General features: G+C 37.7%; 1 protein-coding gene across 1 annotated transcript in view; it reads left to right on the top strand.

Annotated features, from left to right (window-relative positions):
- The first annotated feature begins 741 nt into the window (after positions 1-741).
- LOC109621731 (ras-interacting protein RIP3) overlaps positions 742-18,130 on the top strand; it is a 1,021,901-nt gene continuing 1,004,512 nt past the window's right edge. Inside the window, exons 1-3 of the mRNA XM_062849445.1 lie at positions 742-870; positions 1,180-1,671; positions 9,104-9,755. The gene's annotated coding sequence lies outside the window, so the exon portion shown is untranslated. The remainder of the gene's footprint in view (positions 871-1,179; positions 1,672-9,103; positions 9,756-18,130) is intronic.

Raw genomic sequence — 18,130 nt, 5'->3', positions numbered from 1 at the left:
CTGTTGTTAGCTCCATCATACCATCAGAATGTCGTCCACATCCTGTACCACGCGCTCCTCATACCACTTCGATAAGTTCAGATATCCATTCAGTCAGTCTGTTGTCTTATCGCTACTACCTACAAGCTCTGTTTGAACATCACATCATCATAAGCATAAAAATTCTACTCTCTTGCCCGTACTCTCTTTTATCAAAAGCATCAACCCTTTTTAGGTTCTGAACTGCCGCTCCCTTCATGCTTATATGCTTATCTTATACCAGTAGTGCATTGCATTGCATTGCATGCATATCTATGCGCTTCCGGGTGGGCGTGTATTGGTGAGAGTCATCCGAAAGAGCAGTGAGCGAGCCAGCGAAGTTATGCTCTTCCGTCCCGACCCGATGATAATATCCTCCGCCAAACACACACCAGCTGACAACGACGACGACGTCGCACGTCGTGATGGGATGAAAGGGGCCCACCGACGACCAGCCACCCGCCGCAACCGCCGACGCCTTTGATTGCACCACCACAGTGACGGACCTTCGCTGGCTGTTCCGACGACAAACAAACGATAGCGCACGAAGAAGAAACACAATCACAATCAGTACATTGCATACATTCGGGCAGCTAGCACGCGTTTTTGTCTCGTTGCCTCCCTAAATATACCTACCTAATGATATCAATTTTATCACTGAACCATTGTGTGTACTTTCTGTGTGTCTCTTCTTATTATCTGTACCGTGTACTGCACTGGTGCATAGATCTGCGCCCTTGGCTCTTGTTCTGTGCGGCATTAGGATACTCTGTAGAAATAGCATTGTGTACGGGCGGTGTGCTCCGTGTGGATTGCTGCAGATAGGAGCGCATTTCAGATACCGTGCTCCTGGTCACGCAAAAACGGCTACGCTCAAAAATGTGTTTGACATGCACATTTTTAGTAAACATCCATGCCGCACATGACTGTGTTGGAAACACACATTTTTTTTAAATTGCTCGTACGCTCACATGAGCATGTATTTTGCAATAATTTCGACATGGCAGCTCACTGGGTTTATAAACCACCTTCAAATACCGAAAAATATTGATATTTTGCAAAAATGTGAGCATACGAGCAATTTAAAAAAATGTGTGTTTCCAACACAGTCCCTGTGCGGCATGGGCGCTACTCAAAAATGAGCGTTTTTATTTTAGAGAGGTGGTTAGTACTTATCAGAGTGTTTTGCGGTCGACATCTCGGGTGTCCTTCCGGGTTCCGTTTTATCACCCCGCCGCAATCGTTTTGTTTTGTCGTTGAGACGCGCCGCGAGTGAGCAGCGGGGTGGTGCAGTACCGACGACGACGACCGAAACGCGTCGCGCACACGGAACGGAGAGAGTGAGAGTGGTGTACGCACGGTGCGGCGGCATAGGTGGGTGCATGCGGTGAGCGAATGTGCCGCGTCGCCCCCGTGCCCTGTTATTAAACGGCTGACGTATAAATGTAAAAATAGTTATAAAATCATAAATAACCGCCGCACCAAAAGCGAACGAAAATAAGAAAGGGAAAACAGTTTTCCGGCGCTGTACTGGCTGAAGAAAAGTGCATTCGTTGTTGGGTGCAGAAGAAGCAAAAAGATCAACAACTCTCGGCTCGGCTCGCCAGCGGCAGCAGCAGCGAACAGCTTAGCCGCCGCGAGTCTGGTTTTAGAGTGCGTTCGACGACATAGTGCCGGAGGAGAGAAGCGAAGGGATAAGACAAGAGAAGAGAAGATAAACGGGAAGGTTGATACGACATAGTGCAAGAGGTTTTAGAGACAGCGCACGATGTTTTCATTTTTAACGTTGGATAACGTGTTTCGGCAAAAATAGGGATACATAGGAATGCCAGGTGAAATTGTCAAATGTCTTTACACTCAATATTGTATTTTAAGCACTAAATTGAATTATTCTTCTGGAATTTCTGCATGCACTTCAGTGAAAACAGCATCAAATTAGGCAAGGAATCATAAATACCCACGCTTTTGCACCATTTCAATGTAAAAACGGTGAATTTATTACACAAGTTTACAGCATTTTTGAACTCGGTAAGCTGATAATCGTTTTTGGTGTAGAATCATGCCCTGAGTTTGGAAACGTGAAGGACAAAAATTACAGTAGAGCGGAAATTTTTTCGACTTTCCATACAAGGATGATGATTTGAAATCGATTTTTGTTCTATTTTAAAGCAAAGTCGCTCTCTTCACACATCTCATTCTCCGTAATCAATGCTCCGATTGAGCTGAATTTTTTACTGTAACTCGCCTACATATTATATGTCAAATAAACGTTGAGAAAGATTGTTTTTTTCTTATTAAAAAATACATTTCATCAAAATTTAAGGAGATTGTCCCCAAAACTCGCCAATATCTTGAATTTCATCAATAGGACGCAAAACCTGCAATCAGATGATCGAATGGTATTATATTCAGCCTTTAATTTATGGAAAAAGATTTAAAATTGGTTGAACAAAACGCAAGATATTTGAATTTTATTAAATTCCATATTTCAAAAAGTTGTTAAACTCGATATTGCGTTGCGTGGTAACGGAGTAATTTGTAGATTGCATACTGAAAGTTGTCATGTTAAAACTTTAATACTTCTATTCTAATTACTTATGGAATGCTGTTTGGGAAGGAACAGCTATCCAATCAGAGGTTGAAGTAAAAAATACATGAAAACTTCCATTGCCGGCCACGCCCATCTTCTCCGTTACGAGGATAGGAAAGGATGTGATGATATGACACCTACTTAAGGTGAGGTCAGCGACTCACCGACGCCCCATAGGTGTCAAGGAGTTGGATATTTGGAATGGGTTAATTTGGGATTCACTATAAGCGAGTGAAGCGACAATATTCAGATTGTGTTAGTGTATTTGAGTAGATCATGTAGATGTGTGAGTGTGAGGGTAAGTGTTTTAGTATGACACCAACGTTGGGAGTGACGTAGCTAAAAGATTTCGTCACTCCATGGGCCTTTTTGCTTCCGGGGATGGGGCACAGGCATTTTCACTGTGTCCTGGCTATAACAAGCCTAGGCTTAAGCGCCATTGATTGCTCTCTGAAACGAAAAGAAACACAATTGATGCCTGGCAGTGGGAAGGGTTAGTTAGGATGGAAGGACATCTATTTAACGAGAGCCAGCGACTCACCGACGCCCTCGTAAATAGCAGGGAGTTGGATTTTTGGTAAGGGAATGGTCAAGGATTCACTATACTTAAGTAATGCGACTATTATTGTTGGGTTTGGTGGTTCCAAAGAAATTGCCATGATCATGATTAATAGATCAAACCAGAACGAACTCACCAAATTTCTTGTTTGATATGATGTCTCCCTTGGCGGACGAATTGACTGAGAAGTGCAACACACTGCGCTAGTCCGATTCCTCCAGCTTGGGACGCTTGCGCTTGGGGGTGGCATGTTGCGGTGTATTACGCAGCGCATTCGTTCGGGCCGCACAGATGCTACTCGAGGATGTCTGAAAAATGATGGTCTGGCTTCCGGGGGTGGTGTTCATACAGACTTCCTCGGACGACTGCAGCTTGTTTAACGAGATCTTGATGTCCATCAGATCCTGATATTCCTGGAGCTGCTGGGAAACCCGATGTCGGAGGCGCTCGATATCATCCAGGTTTTACCTCCGTTGACGGTTATTGTCGACAAACTGGAAATTTTCGACTGGAGAAACGCCGTTTGGCTTCGTCGTGTAGCTCCTTGTTCACATTCCGATGGGCAGTCCTTTCCACAACAACCCGTAGATTTCACTTTCGGCTACGGTTAAATAACTCCCACTTCGAAAACACTATCACCAGCTTATAAAAAAAGCAAAAAAAAAAATACGAATGGTACTTTCGGCAACCGTGATTGCGCAAACCGTTTAGAATTCGCACTATTTCTTCACTAAAATTTTCTTTCTGATAAATTTTACACTGCTATTAGCCGAAATTCGATAAACTCTTGAGCGAAGGGAAAAAACACACCGCGAAAAATTTTGACGTCCGTATTCCAAAAAGTTGTTAAACTCGATATTGAGCTAAAACTCAAAAACTGTTCTACTGTATTTTTTGAAGCACGGTTTCGAAATCAGCGCTAAATTATGCTTCATAAATTTTGGTCGTTGACAGAAGTTCACGACTTTCGTTTTATTTTGTAAACTAGTGTTATCTTACCATACAAAAACTCAACAATAAATCATACAAATACAAATGGATACAAATGGATAACTAATTAATGAGGCGTCCGATTTGAATGCGGTCTTCGGCAAAGTTGTAGCTGATAGGATTACCAAGGGTCGACTAACCCACTAGGGCACTTGGGGAAATGCTACGGTCGATTGAATGAAAAACATCATTTTCCCATAGTAATTCCCATACAAACTTTGATGGGCTTGTGCAGTCTCAATTTTCAACCAAATCAGCTCAAATTTTGGGAGAAGGCATATAATCTGGTTAGGAATCGAATAAGCGGTGTGGAGCAAAAACGATTTTTTGAACCACGCTAATGCACATTCTTTTAATTTCTGACAGGTTATCTTTAAAATATTGTTGGTCCCACATCTTGTTGGTCACATTCGCTCCCGAAAACGACGAAACTTCAAGGAAAGTTTTTGGGAAACTAACATTTTACGTAGGAGGAAATATTCTGTCTTGCAGCTGCAACTTGTGAGTTTTGCTTATGTTCTTGAAGGCGGAAAACATTTTTTTTTGTTTAACGAATAAATATGAATACTTTTGTTTCAAATGAACGAAATTTGTCGCCGTGTTGTTTTCAGTCTGTAATTCTTCCAGCAGCTTCTTCAGGATTTTCAACTGTAATTTCTGTAGAAGTTGCTTTAGAAATTTCTGTAGATGTTCAATATGATTTTTTTCGAATATTTCCTTTCCGGATTTCTCTAGGAGTTTTTGCAATAATCTCTCTGAAAATTCCATCAAAAAATTCTTGAAGAATTCCTCTAGAAATTGTTTCAGCAGTTTTCCGAAAAGATGCTTCAAATATTCCTCTATGCTTACCTTCAAGATGCTCTTAAGTTTCTTCAGAAATTCATCTAGTGGCTTCCATTAAAATTTTTCCTTCAGAACAGAACGTGTCTAGTTATGCTTTAATATCATTTCGTGTTTGAAGTTGAATCCTGAAGATAATCTTGGATGATTTTTCAGAACAATACCCGAAAAAATCCCTTCTAAAATTTTTGGAGTAATTCCTAGAAAAAAATCCAGAGCAACTCCTGAAGGAATTTCAGAAAGAAAGGAAGAAGAATCCATTGTTGAAAGAACTCCCAAAAAGTTCTTGAAATAAACTTTGGAGGATTCCTTGAAAGAAATTTGTAGAGTTCCTAGAGGAATTCTTGGTGCAATTTGTAAAACAAATCCTAAAAAAGTTTCTACAGTAACTGTTTGTTAAACTCCTGCCGGAAGTCCTAGACAAATACATGTTAGAACTCTTTGTAAAATTCAGGGAGGAAGAGAAAAATCCTAGAAAAAAATGTATGGAAGTTTGGTGAAATTCCAAATAAACTTGTTAAATTTTTGAAGGATTTTTTGATGAAAATCTTCGGAAAGCTCAAGTAACAATTATAAAATTCTTACAAAAAATTATGTTGATTGTTCAATCACCGTGAAACGTTATGGCCTTCTACTTGTAAAACGAAGGTTGGAATCGAGGATAGGATGCAACACGTAGTCAACCAATTTGAGAGCAATTTGCTGTCAAACAGAGACCAGTCACTGATTGGTTGACATTGATATCGGTTTGCTGCGATCAGATACTTTGTTGTTGGTTTGATCGTGTTGCTGAATTAGGTTTTTAAATTTTGAAAAATGTTTTGATTTTTTGATTTTATACGAAAGAGGACCTTTTTTGTGCCACTATATATTTTTTAGATTTTTTGAACCTAATTTTAGTACCTAAAATCAATTTCAAAGATAATTTTTAAAATCAGCTGGGCAACTGCCTGACTGCTCCGTCCAGTACAAAATGCGACGAGGAGTGATTCGACAAATCGCTCCCATACAAAGTTCAAATTGATTTTTAAAAAGGTTGCCGAGCACAAAAATACATGAAAATTTCGATTTCAGCACAGTTTGGCATACAGATTCAGAATATGGAATTATCTCAACACCGCTAAAGAAGCCAATTTAAATATAACCTAAATCTAAATTGACTTCCATGCATGGCATGCCTGAACATTGAAAGAAACCATTCGTGTGGTACAAAATTTATTGAATTTTGATATAATTCGTTACATATGAAAGAACTTTGCGTTCGAAAGCAATTTTAGTTGCAAGTTATGCTATTCCAATTGCAAACAGAGCTTTACGATGTAAAATCTGCAACAAATCTTCAATCGTTAAATTTAAATTGCTTAAAAGATTTGGAATAAGGTAAAGTGGCGGCACTGGATATTCATGGTTGACAAAATCGAACGAAAAAATATCGAGACAGGCGGATTTCAGTTGTTACATCCTATCCTAGGTTGGAAAAATAATCTGCAGAAGATGGTTAAAGGCCAGTAGAATCGGTTGAAACGTCTGGACTATCTGGTAAAATAAAGTTTATCATTTTTCGCCGAAAACCAATTGGAAAAGCAGTTGAATAACCTCCTGAAGGCGCACTCCAGAAAATTCTTGGAAAAAATCCTGGAACTGGAAAAGCTGCGCCGACAGTTCCCGTAGGAACTCTTTGTGGATTTTATGAAGAAAGAGAAGGATTTCTCTGAGAAAATTTTGTGGGTGTGAGAGGGTGAGGAATTCCTTTGAAGCTTGTTAAATTTCTGGAGGAACCTTTTGTGATTTCTCCGGCAAAAATCGCTGAAAAAATGCAAATAACATTTTTCAAATTCTTACAACACTTGGCTTCTCTTAAAGGATTTGGAACATTTGGAGGAATTCCTGAAGGAACTTCACCAGAAATTCCCGGAGAAATTCTCTAAGAAGCTGTTGCAGAAACTCCTAAGAAATTCCTTGAAGAGATCCTGGAAGAACTTAAGTACTGTTTGTAGATACTTCTTGAAAGAAATCCTGAAAAGCTACTTCGAGGATCTTGTAAAAAATTGTGAACAAGTTGATTTATTTCTGAATTAATTTTTGATGAATTTATACTCAAAGCATTGGAAGAATCATCAATAGTGCCCCATTTAAACCCGTGGATAACTTTCTGTAGGCATGTTTAAAGACCCTATTTTGCTTATTCTTTGACAGATACGCGTATTTAGACTACTACTTGTAATCTACCTCAGTGTCAAATATCCACTGGAGATAACAAGATTACAAGTGGTAGTCGAAATACGCATATCCGTCAAAGGACAAGCAAAATAGGGCGGAATTAAAAGATACAAAACTTTTTACACTCATTCGAAGAAGGTATTCTGCATAGAGGGTTCGAAAAGTCGGTATAAGATGTTTGTAAAATTCAATGGAGAGGCACTTGATAAATCTACTAAAAAGCATTAAGGAAACCTCGAGAGAACTTCTTGGAGGAATCCCTATATGAATCCCCATCTCTCGTTTGTCGGGTGAAGATCACTGAGATTACTGCGTCCAGATGGTAGGGCTATTGTGATATACCCTTGTGCTGTGAGGTACGCAAGTTATCTCAATAACATGTCACTGAAATACCTTGGTATCGATTGAACTCAAGACTACCTATTATTCATGAATAGAGATCCTGAGTTACAGAATGTGATTCCTCCATTCTGGCGAGACTAGCTTTATAAAGCCAACCACATCCTTGGGAGATTTGAGGTTTAGATTACTTTGATCTTTTACCGTTATTGAACCGGTGTAGATGTTGAGATCCCTTTGAAACCTAATAGGTGTTGGGTTTTCTTGGGGTTTATCGCTACGAACCTTTTGATTTGACTGACCATATATTTGTTCAGTTTTATTCTTACAAAGCAGTTTGAGATCCCGCAGAGGGGCTCAGAGCTAAATCCCTATAAAATTGCTTGAAAAACTTGATGAGTTCCATGAGAAACTGTTGGGAAAGCTTGATGAAAAACTTAGGTGTTATCACTACAGGAGTTTATAGAAGGATTCTGGAGACTCCCGGGGTGAATATGTGGATGAAATCCTTTAGGCACTTTTTAGTTTGAACCTAAAATAAGTTTTTTTTTACATATTTATATTATCGATTCCCCCGATGATTCACGTGTACATTTGACAGTAGGGCCAGAAACGTGTAACTTTGAAATTTCTAGAGTAACTAATTTGGAAATATTGTATTCAAACCCCTAGGCTAGTTTCTGTAGGTATATCTAATGAAATAGTCTTTCTTGGCAAAGATTCAGAAAGTGTTTGTAACATAATTCAGAAAAAAAATATCGATCAAAATCCTTAATGGGTTCGAGGAACAATATTGAATAACGTAACTCTGAAAATTCTGGCAAAATTTCCGATAATTTTATTAGCAGCTTGTGAAATCATTTCCTATAGTATTTGTAAGAAATATTCTTTTAAGCTTCTGTTATTTCTCAAACGTTTATGGAAGTATGCATGAAGATGAAACACATTTTCTCGTTTGATATTTATTAAGTTTTAGCGCAAAAGTATTCCTATAGTGTCAAAACTCGCTGCTGGTAACATTATTCGTTGTTTTGTTTTGATTATTTCTTCTGATCCGCTTCGTTCCAAAGAGCCAGAATGACTTTTGAACCAGTTTCAGTTCGAACGATGTGTTGATCAGTGTAGGTCAAATAAAAAGTGTTCATACTAACCGCGGTAAAACTCAACTATCAAAGAATTTACAAAAATCCAAATTTGTTCTAAACGACGTATGAAGAAATTCCAGTTCCTACAACATCATAGTACATGTTTGAATTCACCTGAGGTTGCCCAAAGTACATTATTCGGCGTCTAAAATGTACCTCTATAAGGTGATTGTTAATTCCCAGTTAATTTTTATCACCAAAATTGCAAAATACAGTCATATGACAAGCATCTTAGTTACTTTTCATCATACTCGAGTGGTTCCTAGGGAAGTAAATCGGTAAATTTGATAGCGCTGCTGCCACTACTGGGACACCCAACGCTTCTCTTTTCTCATCGCTTCTCTCGGCGTGCCTCTCCTCCGTTACTATGCGCTTACCTTTTGGTGTTATTCTGCATTACAGTGTCGAAATAGACGGGGGTGTGTGTGCGACCGCGAAGCGAGCGGAAGGCGTATGTGAAGAGAAAGAGAGAAGAAAATCCGACTCCAAATCTTAGAAGGTGTGAGGCGGGAGAGGAAGTGTGCAGTGCAGTGCAGTGCAGCGAAAATTGTGCAGCCCAAAAATTAGTGCAAATCAATCGAAAGCAAAAGTGTACTTAACTACCACGATCGAAGTTGTGCGCTGAGCACGTGAGGAGGAAAGAGAAAGAGGGCTGTTTGTGCTTACTTGTGTGTACCTACTCCACGCGATAACAATAATAGCAATAAAAACGCACACGTACAAGGCAAATATGTACGTTATTATTAGGTACCACTGCACAGTTCATTGGTACGATTTATTGGATAAATTGGATTTGGATTAAACCCGGCAGCGAGTCGATAATAATTAGCGACCGGCGGCAGCGATAGCAACAGCAGCAACAACAACAACAATAGCAAATTGCGGCTTATTGTTTACAGACTGGCGAGGTAAAAAAAGTGCAACCGGCAAAACGGCAAATGTAAATAAACGCGCACCTAATTGCTTGGGTCGACAACAACCGAGTCGCGGCGTCTTTGGATAACGGACGAACGACGACGACGATAATATCTTGACAGTCAGCGGTGTGGCACAAGTGAGTATTGTAAGATTTTATCGATTTGTGTGGGGGATGCCTTCGCTGATAAGGGTTAAGTCACAACAATATAGGCACTTATCATCGTAGGCTTAGGCTTAGTGCAGCAAGCGGGATGTACATAAGTTTATATCTGAGATTGTTTACATTGCTGTTTCTAATTGAATATTGGATACTTACACTACTTGGATAGCAGTTGCAGCTACACTTGCTCTGGTATGGGATGGTTACGACGATGAGGATGATTCATATGAAAATCTCATTCGTTTCTTGGAATATACTTCGACTATTTTTATGTAAATGACTACATCCGATTATTCTTTGCACGGATTTAGTTTTTGCTATAATTCAGTCAATAGTGAACCGATTCTCATGAAATTTTGCACAATGTGCCTACATTTGATACTTTTCGTGTACAAAAATCAAGTAATTGGTTTAAAATTGACTGAATTATAGCAAAAAACGATCCGTGAAAAAAAAGAATCGGGTGTTACTTAACATAAAAAATACAAAAAAGGTTCTCACTAGCTTCAAATTTGAAGATTTTGGTTGTTTAAAGAATGAAATTTTGCATTTTCTATAGCTTAATCGAAAGAGAGTATTTTTCTGAGTATAAAGTGATTTCATTGCGTTCCAATACCTTTATTATGATGGTTAAATAAACAAAACAGTTTTCCATAGATAAAATTACAGTTCGCCACCAGTAAAACAAAACTGTCAGTTTTTTATTCAAATTTTTTATGATATATCGTGATAAGCATAATTTATTTCAGTTTTTTTTTGTAATATAGCAGTTGCATCAACTATAGGGACTCACCACTATAAGATAACTACCTACTACCACTGTACTGCCGGTGGAAGCATAATTGTCCCATGTGCATTTTTGGCAATATTGAGATTTTGCAGCCCATGACCATGTATCGTGGGGTACTATCATATGGGAAAATAAAAATAGGTAGTTTGTTCCGAAAATTGTTGAAAAAATGCATGGCCGATTTGTAACATTCTTAAAAGTGGACGCATAAGCGTCACGTTTCATTGGAAATTCTATGGAACTATAAAATCGCTCTAAAACAAAAAATAGTGCTCAAATTAAAAATTGTTTGATGTTAGAACACGATTCAGCACTTAAACCTCATAGTTGAAACAATTAACTTTTTTCGAACTTTGGACGCGATTTTCTCGATTGTCTGTTTTTGCACATGGGACAATTATGCGTCCACCGGCAGTGTACTGTACCACTGTGTCTTTTTCGAATCAAGCATGCCTATTAAGGTGGCCCACACTTATATGAAAAACAAAAATTTCGAAAAATGCCAAGTCTTACCTCCTCAATCAGTTGTTTTGGACTCCCAGAAGCTACGTTCAAAATTTGAGCAAAATCGGTTGAGCCTAAGGGCGCTCAAAACGCTTGAAGTTTGTATGGGAAAACTTGGCCAAATGTATGCAGAAATTTTAAGTTTTCGAATTTTGCCGCTAGGTGACGCTGTAAGCGTTCAATAATCAAACCCTTTGGTATTATTGTAGGTGACTATATGCCAAACAACTTTGTCGAAGACCGCAAAGTGATCCAACGTCTGTAAAAAAAGTTGTACCCTAGGAAAAGTGAGGATAAACTTTATTGTTATGTTTTTAATACATGTAAAGGAATAATATCAATAATGAAATCTCAATACTTTACCTCACTTTGCCTAGGGTATAACTTTTTTCACAGCCGTCGGATCACTTCGCGGTTCGACAAAGTTCTCTGGCATATAGTCACTTACAATAATACCAAAGGGTTTGATTATTGAACGCTTACAGCGCCACCTAGCGGCAAAATTTGAAAACTTAAAATTTCTGCATACATTTGGCCAAGTTTTCCCATACAAACTTCAAGCGTTTTGAGCGCCCCTTAGGATCAACTGATTTTGCTCAAATTTTGAACGTAGCTTCTGGGAGTCCAAAACAACTGATTTAGGAGGTAAGACTTGGTATTTTTCGAAATTTTTGTTTTTCATATAAGTGTGGGCCACCCTAATGCCTATGTAATCACTTTAGTTTGGGTCGCTTCACATTGCTTAATTCCAGGCAATGAGAAAATGAACTCGCTTGTCAAGAGCTGTTCCAATTGAGTTGTCCAAGAAAAGGTCTCACGAAACCTATTGCAAGCCTATCCATATATGGGAGAACAAAAGATGTTTACAAAGTTCTTACAAATTCTTAACACGGGAAATTTGAACACAAATCACTACCACAGAGGCATTTGGGATGGTCAATGAAAAACGATATTTATGACCGTCAGATCGCCTTAAATGCCTTTTTTCAATTTCTCGTCAACAAACCTGGATCAGTTGGCAACTTTTTCGAAAAGGAATGGTGGAGATTTGTGACGAATAGGATCCAGCAGAACATCAAACAAAACTATTGTTGCTATTTTTTGTTCTGATCTCTGACCAGAAATTGTTGACAAGGTTCAATGGCAATTTACGATATTTGAGGAGATATGACAAATTCTATGTTCTTCCTTTATGATCCATTCTTACCCCCTTGACTCATCATGACTCCCATCATGGCATAGGCACAAAAAGCTTTTGCCCATAAAAATGTGAGTGAATTCGTTAAAAGAAGAAAGAAAAATAGGAAGCCAGACCTATAGCAAGGCGCATTTCTATCAAAAATTTTAGTTCTTTATTGAGTGCATTCCTGGATCTATCCTATAACGATATAAACACTACCTAAACGTATCATTGTCTAAAGATTCCTTGAGAAAGAAACAATAAATATGACCGAAACGTCGGTTGAAAACTTGAGAAACTGCTTTTAAGTGTTTTCTCCCAAGTCTAAAGCTTGGAACACATAGCGTCCGATCCATCGAGGCTTGCCTGTTTGCGACAGTTTTGCCATGATGAATCTGTCAATTTACTATCACGCACACGCTAACGTATCCATTGGGCGGGCACTCCAAAACGTAGTGCCCAGTTTTGGATTACATCCTGTTAAGGGAAAACCGAAAAAGGTTCTCATGTGGCCGAGTGCCGCTTGGCCGAATTATGTTCAAAAGAGTTGAGAAAAACTTTTTGACATTCTAGTAGGCATCATGATCATCAGAAATATTTCCTTTTTTTAGTTATTGGCAATTCAGGGATTAATTGACGTTGAATCATCAGAGATTTTTCCTTCTTTTGATCATAGGCTGTTCTTTAGATTTATACTGATTGGGGAACAGTAGCATGATCACCTAAGTTCATCATTCCTTTTTTTTTTTTCGCCAAACGGCATTGGATCGAATTACCTTTTCGGCCACATATGTAGTGTTCGGCTTAATGGTATTCGGACAAATGACACGAAATCGTTTTGATTTCTAGAAAATGGAATTTAAGTTAATTCTATTTCAATGGGAAAATTCTAGACTTTCAAAATAATGGTAAGTTTTGCCATTGACACAGAATTACTAAATGGCAAAATTTACTATTGTGCAATGGCTTATTTCCCCATTTTCACGCTCTTAATTAATAGCTCGTAGGATTGATGAAATAGAGCAATGATGTCTTCGGTAAAGTTGATGCGAATGACCAGCGCCATCTTTTGACAGTTAGAATTTTCGGATCAATCCCCCTAAAAGTAATTGTAATTGTAATTGTAATTTGTTGTTTTATTGTAAACGATAACCTTTTAGTTGTTACTTTACATGAGGTCAAGGATTCTGGCATAGGAAACATTTTAGAGGAGCAAAATAAAACTAACAAACTAGAATCAAAAGTAACATAAACAAATGTGAAGTGAAATTAAGGAAAAAGACTAATCATTATTTAGAATACAGCTGCATCTAGTATCGGTCTGAGCTTCTGACTGCATTTTTGAAGGCTGTGATGGTTGGCTTCTGCTTTACGTCTAGTGGTAGTCTATTCCAGAGTGAAACTCCGGCAATCAACACACTTTTCTTGGTCGTTGTCGTGTGTCTTGGAACAACAAACGTCCTGGTTCGTTCCTGCTGTCCACGCACCAGATGGTCCTGGATGTATTCCGGGAGGCTGCCGTCGTACCCCTGTCGTGAGATATATATATGTTTTTAAATTATTGAAATATAAGGTCGGCACCAACATTTCAAAAGGGCGTAACTGCATTTTGAAACAAATCCCTCTTTCACATCTGTACATCGTATTTCAATGCCGCCATGCAAATCACCGCCAGTATTGGAAAAAAGAGCAATTTCTCTGTCTAGTAATGTTTGTGAATTTCGTGGGAATCTTAAAATATGACCCACAGATGTGAAAGAGTGTAATGCTGTGTCTTATTGAACAGCACTCGGCGGTGATATCGATTAAGAACGACGTTATGCGTTGAGGTCCGAAGACCAAATTGAACTGATTTATTCGGCCTGGGAAGACCCCTTTTATAGGGCCAGCCAGACTGCCAAAAGTATATCATACAATGTGTTTACATAGAACCTTATGGAAGTTTCCTGGAGTGATTTATGCTTAGGTCAGCGGACGACGCGTCGTCGTCGTCTCGATCGAACCGTCGTATGCTCATATCGATTTGGCGAGCGATACATTGTTGTAATTAATTTGCAAACGTAAGCGTTGGGATACGAACGATAGCACGTTCGTCGCGTATGTAGAATTGGCTCGTTTTGCACTACACCTTTCCCCTTTTTCAGAAGAATGGCGTAGCTATTCTGATCAAGCATCACTTAAAGAATCTTTTACAATATATTTTGTTACATTTTTATGATTCGGTTTTTATGTACTTGTATTTCTTTTTTGTTGGAAATATCGATTATTTTACAATGTATATTGTCAACTTCTTTAATTTTGAATGGACCTATAAAATGTGGCTCAAGCTTTTTCCTATTTTCGTTTGATAAATACACCAAATCTCCTACAGAAACATCTATTGGATTTAAGTTATTATTCAAATTTTGTGTTCGTTTGATTTTTTGTTCTATTAAAATTTTCCTAGCTATTTCGCTTGATTTTTGCAGTTTGAATTTTAACTCTGTGTAGTATTCGTCCAAATTATATATCGGTTCTGGTGTAACTTTTTGCATATCCTGAGGAAGTTTGGCTTTTCTACCGAATACAAGTTCAAAAGGTGTATATTCGGTATCGGTGTGAGCAGTAGTGTTATAGGTAAATTCATAAAATTTAGTCCACTCATCCCAATCATTGTGGTGTACGTTGGAAAAATTTCGTAGGTATTCGTTTAAACACCTATGATTTCTTTCTAGTGCTCCAATGGATTGTGGATGGTAAGCAGTTGAGAATGTTTGTTTAAAATTAAGTATTTTACTAATCTGCTTAAGTACTTCGTTCTTGAACTCTGTACCTTGGTCAGATTTTAACTCTAAAAATGATCCATAGATAAGTATAAAATTCTGCACCAAAGCTTTCGCAATGGTATCAGCTTCCTTATTTTCTAATGGTATAATTACAACATATTTGGTTAAATCGTCTTGCAATGTTATGCAATAACGATTGTTTTTCGCAGTTCTTGGTAACGGACCTACTGTGTCAATCGAGATAATATCGAATGGTTTACAAGGTGTAGTTGTTACCAAAGATTCTTCTTTTGTCCGTTTTGTTACTTTGTTCATTTTACAAAGTTTGCAGGCCTTTACAAACTTCGTAATCGAACTTCTCATGCCTTTCCAAAAGTAAAGGTCTCTGAGTTTGAGATAAAGCCGGTTTTGTCCAATATGACCACCTGTTGGAGTCATATGGAAGTCATGTAGGATGTTATTGATCTCTTCAGAATTCGTCAATTCTTTCGGAGGGCGATATAGTATTAGTTCGAATTTACGGATGACGTCTAGAGCGATCCGTTTAAAATCTTGTAGTGGTATATGTTTTAAAATATCTTCTTGTGTCGACATTGCAATTTTTCTATTTTCCAATATTTTATTCATCTCTGAAAGAGCAAACTCTAGCGTCTGACTTTCATTTTCGTGAATAATATCTCTTTCAAGCGTTATTAAAGTTTTGCGCATATTTTCATTCATTAATTTTATAATAATCATTCCATTTTGCATGCATATTTTCATTTTATTCAATTTTTTAATGTCTGCCGGCGATTCTGTTTCATAGACAAGAAGGTGATCAAGCTTCTTTTTTTGTGAAACAGTTTTTGTTTTGTCAATTTTGTGTTGATTTTTGGTCATAGATCTAGTATGGACCATGAGAATTGATTTTGATTTAATATCATCTGAAGTTATAATTCTGGATAATGCATCTGCACCAACATTATTACTTCCTTTGATATATTGTATTTCGAAGTCATAATCTTCAAGATCTAAACGCATCTGGGTTAACTTTTTGGTAGGTTCTTTCATACCAAAGAGATACACCAGAGGGCGATGATCTGTTCTGATCATGAATCTTCTTCCATACAGATATGGTTTGAAATGATCGATGGCCCAGTGTATGGCAATCATTTCTTGTATTATTGTATGTTTTTTCGTGTCTGCATTGCTAAATGCTTTACTGGCATAAGCAATGGGTAAGTCATTTCCGTCAAAATTTTGTGACAACACCGCACCGCATCCAATGTTCGAAGCATCCGTTGTCAATACGAATTGTTTTGTAAAATCAGGATATTTAAGAATTGGTGGGTTTAATAATTTTTCCTTAAGAGCTTCAAAAGCTGCCTGACAATCATTTGACCACGTAAACTTTATATCCTTCTTTAATAAATTGTTTAACGGCCTAGCAAGTTGCGCAAAATTTGGCACAAACTTCCTATAATAATTACAAAAGGCCACAAACCTACGAACGTCATCTGCGTTAGTTGGTTTGGGATATTTTTTTATTACATCAAATTTTGAATTATCTGGGAGAATTCCATTATCTGAAATTTTATGGCCTAAGTAAGTTACTTCTGCCTTAAAAAATTGACATTTTTCGGGATTGAGTTTCAAATTATACTGTCTCAATCTTTCAAAAACTCGCTTTAAATTGTTAAGATGATGATTTATAGAGCATCCTATGACAACTATATCATCAATGTATACGAATGCACATTCAGGTGTTAAACCTGCCATGGCAATCGTCATCATGCGCTGGAAACTATTTGGGCTTATATTGAGTCCAAATGGTAAGCGCGTAAAAGCATAATGCCCAGAGGGTGTTGAAAATGCCGTATATTTTCTGGAATCAAAATCTAGAGGAATTTGATGAAATCCTGCCATCAAATCCAGAGTACTGAAGTATTTAGCTCTACCTAGTTGATCCAAAATAGTATCGATTCTAGGTAGGGGAAATCTGTCAGCCAAAATTTTTTTATTCAGCTGTCTGAAATCGACAACTAGTCTCCATTTTTTCTCACTGCTGCTCGACTTTTTGGGTACCAACAGAATTGGTGAATTGTAAGCCGAGACTGAGTGTTCAATCACATCATTTTTCAACAAATTTTGGACTTGAGATTCAATCTCCTCATTGTGCGCGTGTATATTCCTATAATTTGGGATGTATACAGGCACGTTATCTGAAAGTTCTATATTTTGTGAATAGAAGTTGTTAGTAGTGAGGTTATCTTCTCCTAACGCAAAAATATCATTGTATTCGTGAATTAAATTTTCAAAAGGTTCCTTGGCTGATGCTGGTAGTTCTGAAACATTAATTTTTGATCTTATTTGATCAGTTCGGTCGGAAATATTACCGTTTTTATTGACATTTGCTACGATAAAATTCTTCAGAGGTTTCATCATAGGCTTAAAATCTTTTATAAGTACTGCTTTATCAGTAGTATTTATAAATTTAACGTATTTTGTTGATGGTGACGTCAATGTATTGCCACAGAAAATCCCTGGTTGGATTTCTTCGGCACACACTAACATATCTTCATTCAAATTTAAATCATTTATTTTTCTTACAACTTCGCAACGTTCAGGAAGTATGAATCCTCCATTGAAGTTGTCTTCAATGGGAATGTTAACTTCCTCATTATTGCATCGAATGTTCAAAATCCAGGATTCATAATCAATACTGCATTTAAATGCAGTTAAAAAGTCTCGTCCCAATATCCCATCAGTAAATATTGGAAAATTTTCTTCAACTATTTGGAACTCATGTTCCAATGTAATGGTATTTTGGAATGTTAGTTGTGTCACAGCTGATGCAACAGTTTCAATTTTATTTTCTGATATTCCAGAGATCATACATCTTCGATCTCGATTTATCAGTTGATCATGCAATATATTATTTAATTTGAATATAGAAACGTCAGCACCTGAATCGACCATAAAGGTACATGTAGAATTTGATATTCCAATATGTGCCTTTATGAAATTTGATGCTGATGGGTTTATTGTGAAAAGCGTTGAATTTGGCCTAAAAAATTTTGTGGCTGTTGAGTGTTTTGATGTTGCGTTGTTGGTTGTGGAGCGTTTGTTGCTT

Source organism: Aedes albopictus, chromosome 2 (assembly GCF_035046485.1).
Source record: "Aedes albopictus strain Foshan chromosome 2, AalbF5, whole genome shotgun sequence".
Lineage (NCBI taxonomy): Eukaryota > Metazoa > Arthropoda > Insecta > Diptera > Culicidae > Aedes > Aedes albopictus.
Note: the sequence above shows the minus strand (reverse complement) of the source record. Positions and strands in the feature narration are given on the sequence as shown.